This window comes from Corvus brachyrhynchos, unplaced genomic scaffold (genome assembly GCF_000691975.1).
Source record: "Corvus brachyrhynchos isolate BGI_N302 unplaced genomic scaffold, ASM69197v1 scaffold213, whole genome shotgun sequence".
In the NCBI taxonomy this organism is placed as follows: Eukaryota; Metazoa; Chordata; class Aves; order Passeriformes; family Corvidae; genus Corvus; species Corvus brachyrhynchos.
The window spans coordinates 1,920,392-1,934,182 of NW_008237233.1; the positions used below are offsets into that span (position 1 = coordinate 1,920,392).

The 13,791-nt window shown below is 36.8% G+C and overlaps 1 protein-coding gene across 5 annotated transcripts in view; it reads left to right on the forward strand.

Annotated features, from left to right (window-relative positions):
- TMEM161B (transmembrane protein 161B) overlaps positions 1 to 13,791 on the forward strand; it is a 167,023-nt gene that overhangs the window by 35,728 nt on the left and 117,504 nt on the right. For all 5 annotated transcript variants that reach the window (XM_017729547.1, XM_017729545.1, XM_017729546.1 and 2 more), the window contains one exon: positions 10,970 to 11,071. The gene's annotated coding sequence lies outside the window, so the exon portion shown is untranslated. The remainder of the gene's footprint in view (positions 1 to 10,969; positions 11,072 to 13,791) is intronic.

The window sequence follows — 13,791 nt, forward strand, 5'->3', positions numbered from 1 at the left end:
AAGAGTGTTTGGTCAGTGTCAAAAGGCTCAAGAAGAGTTTCTGAAATGCATTTATTCACAAAGGCCAAGTCAGCCTCAGTATCAACCAAAAACCTTTTAGGTTGCTATGTAATTTTTCTCTAAGGGAAGATGTTCCTCTGAAGCACTACCACTCATAGATGGAGAGAGACAAAAAATGTTGCACTAGAATATATAATTTACCATCTTTCAACTGCTCTGGCTCAGTTTTTGGCCTTTAGTTTTGCTATGTGCATAGGGATTGAGCATTTATTTAAAAAAAAAACATGCATTTTATAGACTTAGTTCTATATTTTGAAATAAAAATATCAGATTCCAACAATAAAGGAATGCAGAAACATATAGAGGTTATTATTGTAAAGTTGTACTGGGATCGTGAACAATATCTTCAATGAAGATAACAGCAATAAGAAAATCACTGTGTTAGAAACAAACGTAGTCTGGACCTCTATTTTAAGTGATTGTATCTCCAACTCCTACGGCACTATGTAGTATATAAACATATGATCAATGAGGGGAAAAAAAAATGCATGCAAAATCAAATACAGCAAATCAGTTGGGTGTTGAAATGTTATCTGCAAACTTCTAAGTAAGAGAAGGTGTTGAAAATGGAATGCAGTGACTATGGAAAAAATCTAAACTTGTCCCATTAAATACAGATTTTCAGTTACAGTTTTCAGAAGCATACAAAGAACAGTGTTACACTGGGAAGGCAGCTGCACCCACTTTCAGGGAAGACCCCTGAAAATTTCTTTGTGGTATTTTTTGAAATACATGTGTAAGCAACATTACAAAAGGGCAGAGTAGGATGAATACTACATATGGTGTGCCATTGTGAAGGTTTCTGGCTGTAACAGCAATCAGGCTCTTGCACTGTTTGCAATTTTTAGCCTTTAGTATTGATCATAACACTTCTCCGCTCATACCCTTGTCACTTTATGAGCAGGCATGGGACCAAATGAGTTTTACTTGACTTTTCTTACAATATTCTCAGGTAGAGAATTATCAAAATAAAAACTTGACACTGAAGAACAGGGTGATAATGGTTCTGTGTAACTACTTCTTTGCTCCTACAATAATACAAGGTTTTAATTTTGGAAGATGGAGGGAAGAGCCAACCTTCTTTTCATAGATCAGAACAGTGACAGTGATAAAATGCAGCATAGCAGTGTTCCTTTTTGCACATTTTACTTTTCTGCTTGAGGATTCTGGTTGCAAACCTGCAGATCCAGGACAATAATTTAATTACTGGACTTTATGCCAAGATTTGTTTCTTCATGTTGTATCACAGGATTGACTATTTTAATATTATTAGCACAATAATAATTTAAAAATATTTTTTCATCGTATTCTGTGAGAAACTAATCATCAAAATTGCACAGAAAGTACTCAAGATGAAAAAAATTATACAAAGATGAATAGATAAAGTTTTATTAGGGCTTTTTCTTCACAGTAATTTTCTATAAAACAGTACTATGCACAGATAGTGCAGTGGATTATTCTCAGGCATTTGACTGTACTTTCATGCAAGTGCTTTATATTCTAATTCAATCCTTGTGTTGCATAGCGTGCAGTATTATCTTGCTTTCTTGTTATGTTACCTATATTATTTCATGAAATTTCATGCTTCTTTTTTCATGAAACTAGGAGTTCTCAAGACAGATATATAGTTTGTTCTGAACGACATCTGCATTAACACATATTTGCAAAAGTACCAATATTAGAATTTTTGGCACTTCCACTTCTGTCAAGGTAGCAAAGACTTACCTACCTGCATTTTCACAGGTCACACAAACATTGATGGAATAAGGTGTTTTCCTAAAATAGTGTTTGTGATTTCTTAATGCTGCTCTATTGCTTTGTCTCTTTCATTTCCACAGATATGAAGCATGGTGAAGACCTAATAGGTTACCTAATGCTTTTATATGCCACTGGAGGATTAAAAGTATTTTGTCTTGCAAAGAACAGGAGTCCACTACTTCCCCTGGGAAAATTTTCACCAGTATTATAGAACTCGTTTTGTTCATCTTACATTTGTTTTTTCTTAATTTCATTCAGATACTTCTATTTAATACTTGTGTTGTGTTCTCTTTAATGAAAATAATCTGAAAAACAGACTGCATCATTTTTCCAGATACATTCCCAAACATTTGGGAACTAATTCTGAAGTCATTACTAATGTACAGTGATGAAAATTTAGTCTCCAAATACAATTCTGCAAGATGCCTCTGCGTCCTTTTTGGAGCAGTTCCCATTTTGCCCGCTCAGCTCTGGACACAGGAGGCTGTGGGGACCAGCCTCCGGAATCCGGGAGACCAGAGGTCTGGCTCGTGGGTCCTTCCACAGGACCGCGGCAATAGAGGCAGGTGGTGGAAGAAGGAGGCAGGCTCAATTGTGGATGAAATCCGGAAGGTTTATTGTGTCTCCGAACAGGGGACCTCGCCCCCCGGGGGTGTCCAGCAATGAGCAACCCTGAACGCGCCTGCCAGGGGTTTTGTGGGGGCGTGGTGACAGGGGAGGGATGACAATGGCATCGAATCAGGGAAGGAGAAGGACCGGTCTGTGGGATGAGGGACACACAAGGGAACCTATCTTGGGAAAGGAAGGGAGGGATCCTCCCCCCAAGACCAATCACTCGACGCCCCTGCCCGAACTTTCTAGAAGCTTGGGAGGGGTGCTGGAGCGATTGGCAGGGGTCTGGGAGGAGACAAATAGAGAAAGCAGGGTTATGAACACGAAACCAGGAGGGTATAAACTGGGATGGTACAGTAATATGAAACCCAAAGGGGAGACCCGGACTGAACCAAACAAGACACACTCCCACACTGGGCATACCCTGCAAAGTTTTGCATGTCTCTCAAATTCATCACCTTGTGGTTGAATTCAATGCTCTTCTGCCTTTGTATTAAGACTTCCTGATAACATTGTCCTACCTTACTTGACCTAGACATTTGACCTTCTTCTGCCCTCTCTTTTCTACTAATGATGTTACCCGTGGTGCCCTGGCCTCCTACTCCCCTCCTGATTTCTGTCACTTTGTCTCCTCCCCTTCATTCATATCCTCAGCAAACTGAATTAGGAAACATCCACCTTCTTCTTAGCAGGACTCCTGGCTGAATTCCAGGTTTTGCCATCAAAATTAAAGCAAGGTGTGTGTGATACTTTTGAATGTTTGTTATATATTTATTTTGCAAGTTATAAATATTGAAATAATCAACCATAAGGCAAAGCTGCTTTTGCTAAATAACAGAGGTTATTTACTTCTTGCCATGATGTTTGCATCACTGCTCTCATTTGATTCTGTTTTCAAACTTGTGATGAGATTGTAGTAAAAGTAAACTTCTCTGGGAAAAAAAGGTGTTTGCTTTGGAAGTACAATGCCTAAGAAAAATAAAAGAAAAGTTTAAAAAAGTTTAAGAAGGTTAAAAATGCTTAAAAAGTTACAATTTTTAATGTCAAAAATTTAATGCTTAAAAAATTAAATGTTTCAAGGAATTTTAATGCCTAACAAAGGTACAAAGGCAAAGAGAAATTATGCATTCTTAGTAGTAAAACAGTAATAGTGGTAGTACTTTGATCCTGAAATTCCAATAGAGAAAAAATTCTGCAGTTTTCTATAGGCTTCATACTTCAATATCAAACGTACCCTGGGCTTCAAGTAAATTAAGAAATAGAAACAAATTAGAGGAAGACTTAATTTTTGGGCAGAACACAAAATTTATTTTGAGTGGGAGAAGCAGTATTCCCCTGTATTTGCAAATCCTTCTGAGTTGTAAAAATATGTGCAAGAAGTTATTTAGGATGCTGAAATCACAGAAGTATTTTCAATCAGTGTGGGAAAGGCTTTGAACTAAATCTTCAAATTAACAGTCATTTGCTCAAGTGTTTTGGATGCCTTCTTTAAGCTCTGTCAAAGCTGTTTGTTTGATAAGTGTGTATCTATAGGTCTGTTGAAAGCATCCTCAGAGTTCCTAGGCTGATGTGCATATTGAATCTGAATGTAGCCACATGTGCTGTAAAGGATTATTTGTGGAAGGTAAGGCAGAAAAACTATTAATGGTACGTTGAGTTGTCCTGTGTTGAATGACAGTGAAATTCAGTAAAGAACCATTTCAATTTGATTTACAAGACAAAAAATAGCCCACATCTTTCCCATGTTCTTTCTGATCTTGCATGGAAACTAATCTGGGAAGACCATCTTTTGTTAGTTTTAGCCTAGATCTGTTGCTGTCTTTTATTATCTTCTGCTACTCCTTTGGGAACAAGAAGACATTTAATTGTTTCGCTGATATCTAAATTTTCTTCTGCTATTTGCCTCAGGCCTATCCTGTATTTCTGTGGACAGAAGCCCACGCATCCTTATGGCTCACCTAACATGTGAGCACCATCTTTAAATTATCATCACTTAAGAGTTTGGCAGAGAAGTCCTGTGTTCTTAGAGGAGTCTTCTGTTCTTATTTATTCTACAGTTGTTATTTGTACACCAGAATTCTCCTGTGCCCTTAGACTATGAAATAAATGTGAAAAAAATATACAATTCTGTTTTTTATTTGAAATGAAACCAAAGTGTCCTTTAAAATATTTAATTATTTTAAAAATCTTTTGATTTGACATTTTTGCCAAATTTGCTCACTAATAAATCGGTCCCCAACAAAATTATGATTACTTGAAAGTGAGCTTGGTAAAATTGTGCAACTTCATGTCTTTATTACTTATCTTTCTCTTTTGTTTGAGCTACAGAAAATTTATGTTAAATCTTTCCCCTATGAACTCAGTTTTAGGTGCAATGATATCCTTCTGTATGGAATAGAGAAACTCTCTTGCTGTCATTCTTAGCTTTCTTAATGTATTTCTACAAAATCTTAATTGAGAAAGTGAAATTTTATTCCTTCATTTATTGACACTATTGATTTGCAAAGTGAGAATCATAGCCACAAAGAGAGAAAATCCCTTATGCACACTTACAGTCACATCTACCAACTGCCAGATAACAATCATATATTCTGATTTTCTTGATACGCATTCTTGGTTGTGTTTCTTCACCCACTGATCCTACTACTCAGCTACATCCAATCACTGCTTTCTTGTGGGATTGGGTCTATCCAGAATTCAGACCCTTCACACAGGATTTCATTGTTTAACACTGAAAATCTGCTCTGCTCCAGACTGTCACATTCCACCTCAGAAAGAGCCAGTCTTTCACTTTTTCGGATTAAACATTGATTGTTTTTTTGTTTGAGTCCAGAGAACAGATCAGAATAGGGGCTGATTTGTCAGCTGAGGAATCCTGTGAACAATTGCAAAGTTCGTGCCTACATTTGCAGTAGACCCTCTGCTGGGAAAATTTGACTTAAAATGTATTCCCATGAAATTAAAATTTGAATTTTAAGCTTAGAATTCATGAAGTACCAGATGAATAGGAAAAACTCTGAGTATTATGTGTATTCTTACGTGATGGTGACTTTCATACAATTCATTATTATGTTTGGAGTTTTTTAACCAAGTAGGTGCTAGGACTTGGATTTTGTTCTGAACAAAGACATTTGTTCTGAACAATTTCTGGCAAAGTTGTGCAACTGACTGCTTATTTGAATGTCTAATTTAATGCCCACTTATGCAGAACTATGCCAACTACTGATGCATAAAAACTGCTACTGGTACCACCTATCTCTTATCTTAGTCACTGACGTGGCCCAGCTTTACTTAGTTTGTGAAATATGAGCACTCTGCTTGACTGCAGAGAAGTACACATCCTTGTATCACTGAACAGCACTTTTCCCAGCCTAATGCTTACAACATTTTATTCTGGTTTCCTTGGTACAATCTGTGCTTTTACAGGATCATCTGAGTATATTATAAACTTTTCCCATAGAGCTTTTTGTTTTACTGTTATTTGCAACTTTGCAGTATTGTGTTACTGATGTCATGCAGTAGCAAACACACTACTGATGAGAATATTGGTATCTTTCACTCTACACAGAAAAGATACAGTACTTCTCAAGCCTGGGATTTAATGACATTCTGTGGGAAACCAAAGATAGCAGAGCTTGGGTTTGGGATTTTTTTTCACCCTGCCAAATTGCATGGAAAACCTTACTTCAGATTTTTTGTCCAATGTTTTCCATTTTTCCAGAAATGATAAGCACTTATTCTTGCTGCTGAAATAAATGGAAAAACACGGAGCTTGTAGAAAACAGATTTTCAAGTATTAATATATTAATGCTTGTTTTTTTCCTTGTAGTAATTATCTATGCTTCATGTAATTTTGTTGTTTATATTACTGTAGAAATTATAGCAAAAAATAAAGTCAGATCAGTCATCTTACTAGGAGTTGAGACTTTTTTCTTCTGTTTTCAGAGTAAGCAGGCAAGTGCAGCTGCAGAAAATGGCACAGCTGCTTGAGGGGATTACTTGCAAGAGTATTTGCAGCGCCATCTTGAAAAAACATTTTGGAAAGTTGGGACGAAAAAGTGTTTTGACACAGAATCTGGGAGGAAGAACAAAAATATTTAAAATGATAGTCAGCATTGATAACTCAATGAAATTGCTGGAAGGGGTTGTTTTGCTTGCAAAAGTCTACTACTTCTGGGCCAGGAAGCCATTTCATCACACAGATGCTGCTGACAGCACACTATGATAGTGGTGGTGAAATAATTGCTGCATCACTAACACCTGTGAGCATCACCTGGAAATGGTGAGCTCAGGAGAGCGCCTGGCATCACATCTGGGGAGAAGGAGGGGTGGTATCATTGCTAAGCTTGTGAAGGGAGGTGGGTGGTACTTCTGCACAAAAGGAGAGCAAACCAAGGATGCACCAAGCCATGGAGTGCAAGGGGGACTGTTTTGAGCAGCAGTGATGGAAGAAGATGTGTGGTCTCCTGGGTAACAGGGCTTACTGGGAGCTGGGCTGTTGCAGGGTGGTAGAGATGTGAGCAGGAGAAGGGGTACTCAGCGAGGGCTTGAGGCTGCTGTTAGAGCAAGAACAAGCTCTGAAGGAGGCTCAGCGTCAGCTGCAGCAGTGTGCTGACATACACAAGGATGCTGAAGAGGCCTTTGCCCGGGGGATGGAAATATGAGTCATGTAACTCTCTCCTGAACCTGCTGGTAATGGAGAGACCATTGTTAAGCAGCCCGGAAAGGGCACTTTTAGTGTCTCCGCTGAAATGGGAAAGTTGTTTCCTTTGGACTGGAAAATATGACATTTATTTATTTATTAATCAGTCTTAAAAATTACAAGGTAGAATTTCCAATAGTTGCAGCTCTAGCTTATTTATAATTTCTGTCTTGCTGGGATCTATAATGTGGCACTTGCAGCTAAAATTGTTAATGAAAGAAAGCCTTTTTGTGAAACCTTAATCAAGTTCTAAAAATTGTTCTCCTATTTAGTCAAGGAGTTTTATAAACACTTAGTTTATAAAGCCCATCAATCTGTGGGAAAATGCTGACTTGACCACACTGTGTTTTCAGAATTTTGAAGTTGTAACAAGAATTTAACTTTTCAAGAAATTTATTTTCATACTCGATGGAAAAATCTTTAGAAACTTAATTTTCTTCACTCGGTTCATAGCAGGAGAATCACATATGCATATTATAAAAAGTTAGCAATCCCTTAAATGCTGTCAGTAAGTGAAATAAGTCTTTTTGTGTGTCTCCTTTACATGAGAGAGAAATTATAGTGTTTTGCAACCTAGCATATACCAAATTAATGTGCATATCTATATGAACATGTATACATATAAACATTACACTTCTGTATATAAACAGGGTATTAAAAGTTATAAAAAGGGTAGATTTGACACTTCTTAACCTTATATATCTGTTGATCTACTGAATGGACCCAATTTTCTTCTCTCTCTTTCTCTCCCCCTGCCACCTCCATCACCCCACCTTTTTGTTTTTGGCAGAGAGAATGAACCAAAATTATCCCTGTTGTCTTAGCTGTATGGCATAATTCATCAGACTAAAGACTAGGAATAGGATCTTGTGAATTAGTAAAAAAAAAATAAAAGGAAGAAACCCAGAACAGCAATAACTTTGAAACAAAATTCAATTCTGTTCCTTCTTGTCCATCAAAAATATGTCACTGTCTGTTTTGCAAATGTTTATGCATGCAAGAATCCCCTATAGGGTCTTTAGATGGCCCACATGCATAATATTAAATGTAGATATTTTAGCATTGAGATCTTGCTTGTTAAATTCCTCGTAGAAGGTCTTCTATTCACATAGAAAATGTGCTTCACTATAGACAGCCGTTACTCAAGTGTAACCCTATTGTATCTCAGGCTATACTCCAATGAGATAGTAACTTATTTTCAGTAGTAGGATACTGGAGCAGGTTTGTGAGGACTGCAGTCAGAAAGTGCTCTTTGTAGAATGACAGACTGGTAGAAATTATTTAAGGATAAACACAACAAAGTAAAAGAATACTGCATTAGTGATTTAACCTGTATTTCTTTTTTTCAACAAGTGAGTTAGTTGAGATAACTGTTGAATGGTCCTTTTTTTTTCCAGCATAAAGTCTTTTGATACTATTTGAAATGACATTACTAGGAAATGAAGTAAAATGGAGTGAACAGGTTTTTTATGAGTTTGTTTAATGGGTTACTATGAAAGCAGAGTTGAACTGCTTTGCGTTTTAATTTCTTTCAAAGGTCTCTGTCCTGGAAACACCTTGTTTCCAACAGTGGCAGGCTTCTGTGTTCTCATACTGAATCCGGGGGGTTCTGCACAGATTCACTTCCCTGCCACTGTGCTAATGTTTGCTGGCTCAGAACCGAATGCACATGCTTAACTCCACATGCGTTAGTCATACCAATGAACTCAAATGGGGGAGGTGACCTTATGAAACAGCTACATCAGGGATATACAATACATTATTCTTAAGACTGTTCTGCAAACACATCTCGCATTGCAGCCTGACACAACCTGAAAGACAGCTAATGGGTAAGAACCTCTAATTTAATATAAAGGCAAATTAATAGGGTGAAGGATTAGCAGCTCCTAACTATGTAATGCAGCCTTTGGATGTGATTCACTTTTTAAGGGAAAAAGGAAAAAAGCCAGCAACTAGTATGTTTCTAACATGATTAGCAAAGAACTTCTGAGAAATGTTTTCTACAAAAATGTGCTGCTGTATTTTATGTCATTACATACTTTTAAAATGCAAAATGAATTCACTTCACAGAATGACAGTATCTGGAGGATATAGATAGTGGATGTCCTTGGCTATAGTATGTTTACTTATCTTTGAAACTTGAAAAAAGGTATTTTACATAGCTTCATTGACTATCTTGAGTTTTTGAATGGCACTGCCTTGAAGTTATAAATTATGTCTTTCCATCTCTCTTTTCTTTAGGCAGTCTGAACTTTGTTACAACTTCAGAATGGCAATTGTGCTAACCACAGGCATAAAATAATTCAGCACTCCTTCTATCAGAAGTGTATTTTTACCAAGACACGCAAAGCGCGGAATTTGTATGTTAAGGCAATATTCATATGTAATATTAATGTTCTGATAATTTTACTTAATGAATGCTGGAAAATATGTGCTCTCTCACATCACTCAGGTTAATGCACACTCTAAAAATAATATTTCTTAACTCCAAATTTCCTTGTATATTTGCATCTCTGTATTATGCTTTCCAATGCTCAACACTCGGCCACAGCATGCAGCTAACATTTCAGTAGCCTGCTTCCTTCTTTTTTCTACCTGAGGTGCTTTGGAGTATGTCTTGACATACTCCAAAAGCAATTCTGCTTTATGTGTGTGGGATGCACGCAGCTGAATTTAGAAAGGAGTGTTGGTGCCATCAGATGGACTTGCTGCTGGAAGTTGTGTTCCTATGCTCCTGAATCAAAGTCTCTATTTTTCCCAGTTCTGCTGGGGCTGCTTGCAAAATTGCTGATATATTTGGCCTAGTGCTAAAGACAGATAAGTCTTATGTAGATCTTTAGCTTAACTCTCACTAAGAAAAGTACCTAAATATTGTGCCAGTGGCATGATCTGCTCTGTCATGGCTAGCAGAAGATGCAAGTCAGCCATCAAGCCATATGTGATGCTTTATTGTGAGGAAGTAGTGAGACAGATATCGGTCTGAAACAGTCTGCAACCTATCATCTGGGCCATGGAAATGACAAGGAAAGCCAAGCTCAAGCTGGATTTGAGGCAAAATGGGACAGCTTCAGTGCAGTCCAGATTGTTAGTATCTGTGCACTTGTAAAAGAGTTTATTCAGTCTTTTTGGTAAAGATACAAATAGTTTGGAACTTCAGGTGGTAAAATGGTACCAAGCTATGTACTAAAAAACCCAAAAAACCACTAAGTTAAACAGATGCTTCTCACTCCCGCAAAACTATCTTATGTATTGCTCATGCCCTAAGCTGATATTTTTGTCTAGCAAATATTATCCTAAAAGAGATTTATTGCATGAACCTCCACTAGTAGCAATACCTATCATGCAATGCCTTAAAAGAGTATATCTGCTTTGAGTAAAAATCCTCAGAGTCTCCTTGGCAAACAGTAAGTTACACTTTTATTCCCTTTTCACAGCAATAGAGGTATACACAGAGGTAGAGTTTATTTATAGGTGAAGTACAAGATATTATCAGAACTAGGGTTAAAACTAGGGGAGTTTCAAGAGCTTTTCATTTTCTTAAGGACTGCATATTTCTATTTCATTTGTCCTTTTACTCTAATACAAATGAATTTATTAAGATAGGAATCTCAAAAAGCCAAATATCTGAAACATTATTGTGTAAGTTTTTTGTGTGTCATGCTACCTGTAAAATTAGTGATTCATCTTTTGGTAGAGGTGCACTCATCTGCATCAGTGTATTGCACATAGAATCAAAGAAGGGAGGTTTTGTCATTTAAAGTTTGATTTCAAATTAAAATAATGAGTATGCTTCATAGCAAACATTTTTCTAATGTTCTTAATAATTGTATGTTTCAGAGCATGGCTAGAGTCCTATCTTCCTGATGAGAATGGCTGAGATGTCTATTTGAAATTATTCCTGGAATTAGACCAGCATGAGGTGTCCTCTACCAAACTGAGGTAATACTGCTGAAAGGCAAGAAATCTGAAGTGATATATGTCCAACTGTCTGTGCATTGACAATGTCAACTGTGGAAGAAGTTCCATATGCCGAGGGCCAAAGGAAAGAGTCAGAATGGGTAAACCTGTGGATATCAATCTCTTCTGAGGGATATTTTGTTGGTGGAGCCAAAAGCTTTTCTACGTAATTTCTAGGAGCAGGTTTTATTAACAATTACAGTCCAGACTTATGCCATAATGAAGCACCTTTTTGAAGGTTAACCAACTAGTTATTTACCTAACAATACTCAGCATAATAGCAAATACAGGAGTGGTGTCACTTTTAGTTAGTTTGTAGAGCCCTTAAAACCTCAGAGACTCCACTACGAGAAAATCAGACAATTTAAAATGATAGTGTGGGCAGTAATATTATGTGGCATATGGCTACTCAGGCCTAAGCCTTCTGCTAGAAAATTCACAAATTCTGCTTTCTTTAGCTCTTCACCAGAACAGGTTTTGGTTACAATTCTTTTCTATCAGGGTGAGCCTGACATAAAATGAGGACAAAATCAGCCACATTAGGATGTACATAAATAAGACAAGTACAATTTGCCAGTGATATGCATGAACACTAATTTCCTTGCTATGGAATGATCTTTTGAAATGTTTTCTTTAAATGGTAATAGCTAAAAAGCAGCAGAAAATATGCCTGAATCTGAGGTATATCTGTTTCATTCTGTTTCATCAAGGTTACATAAATTGTGAATGGCCTCTTCATTATGGATAGTAGTCTGGCCTTGGAAAGATACTAATTATTATGAAATATCTTTCACTAATTGTTTCTCCCTTGAGAGTATTTTAAAAATGGTTTATGTTGAAAATAGTAAATGATAAACACTGTTTCTTAAGATGTCTGTAATGCAAAATAAAATATTGCTTCTGTTAATAATTTCAGCAAGACAGAATCAGTACGATTTTAATGATGTTATAGGTACATTGTGCTTCTGCCACCTTTGGTGGGAGGCAGAATAACTTGCCAACATTACTGTTGTTTATGCAACCTGAAAAACCTGCACCTGCAAAAAAAAAATCACGGCTCTCAAAGTGTTATCAGAAAACAAATTAAAATAACACTAAACCCTTTGCAAACAATGTACTTCATGTTCCAAAATTCCATTTACTTAAAAAGTGTGACCTGATTTCAGTGGAAACTCTGTAGACAGGGGGTTGAAAATCTAGGTTCTTAATAATAAGAAAATCCTCACTCCAAAAATACGAAGGACAAAGGACCATCAAAGACTGATTTTTAAGAAAAAGTGTGAACAAAAATGTTTTTCACAAGTTTGTCAATGTCAGTCATTTCTTTCAGTTGTTAAAACTCAACTTTGAATTAACTTAAATGTACTAGGACTTGGAAGATTTATAGGTATCTAAACATCTCTTAAACCCAAATGTTTCTTCACTTCCTAATAACTGTCTCAATTGCACGCCTCTAGCAAAGTTAAAATACGTCAGTATATTATATATACAGTTCTCTTTAAGAGGATATATGCACAAAATTGTGTATGTATTTCCATACATATATATGCATATGCCCCTCTAGTTTCTAGTGGTCTCTAATTCTAGAAGTAAATGACATGCTGTTGAAGGTCTTTATTAAATGTACATTATTCTATAATGCAAGTACCACCTCATTTAAGAAATATTTTATTAATTTGAAGTTCAACAAAATGCTTAATCTCTTCAGAATTTTTAGTTCTACCTCCACTCTGTGAAACCATTAATAAGATCTCAGACTGATTTTGCTGTCATTGCTCACCTCGGTCTTTTTTTAGATATATGTAACTCAGGTGCTGGTCTTCCCCAGTATAAGCTAAAGACAATGGAAAAGGTAGCTTATCTAGAACAAGGTGCAAAACAGTATTTCATTAAAATTAAGCCTCTTGGAAAGCAGCAAATATCTTAAGTCAAGGTATCCTTAATTCATTAATTTAAGAACCTGTTTTAAAGTGACCACTGGAATGCAAATTACCTTGCAGTTCTGTGCAACTGTTCGTCAGGAAAGCTTTGATGAGATTTCATCTAAATTCCAGCGTAGTTTCATCCCAGTTGTTAAGGATACAGCAAGACTCACCAACCTAGCCAATAGCATCAAGGTGCCTTCCCCCTGCAAAAGGGTTTGGATAGGACAAATTTTGTGTTCAGCTCAGCTGCCTTGGATCAGTAATATGGGTGTAGTTGATGTGGTGTTTGTTCATATTTCATATTCTGAAGAATAGGGATTTTTGGATATAGTAGCAACAGGTGTTTTTTTACTTTTTAAAAATCATAAAACTTGTACTGCAGCAGCATTACCTGCTCTACTTTTTTGCCTCTATGGCCTGATGAATCTGAAATATTCTTTGCAAGTTGAACAAGACTGAGTGCCCTCATCTAGAAACTACACATTCCTGGTGAAGGGGGAAAGTTCTGACTTTTTCTGCAGAGATAAGAACTAGAGGCAGCCAATAATAAGGACAGGCAGAAGAATTTAGGTAGAATTTAGGCTGGCTGGATCAAGGCCAGCTTGATCTATGTAACTCCTTCATTTTGGCATCTCCTCTAGCTCCACCAGATAGGCCAGAGTCTGGTGGTGAATTTGACATGTTTGGAGAGTTGAACATGTCCCCCGTAAGGCTACTTTTTTTTTTTTTTTTTTTTTTTTTTTTTTTTTTTTTTTTTTTTGAGAGGGTGGGTTTCTT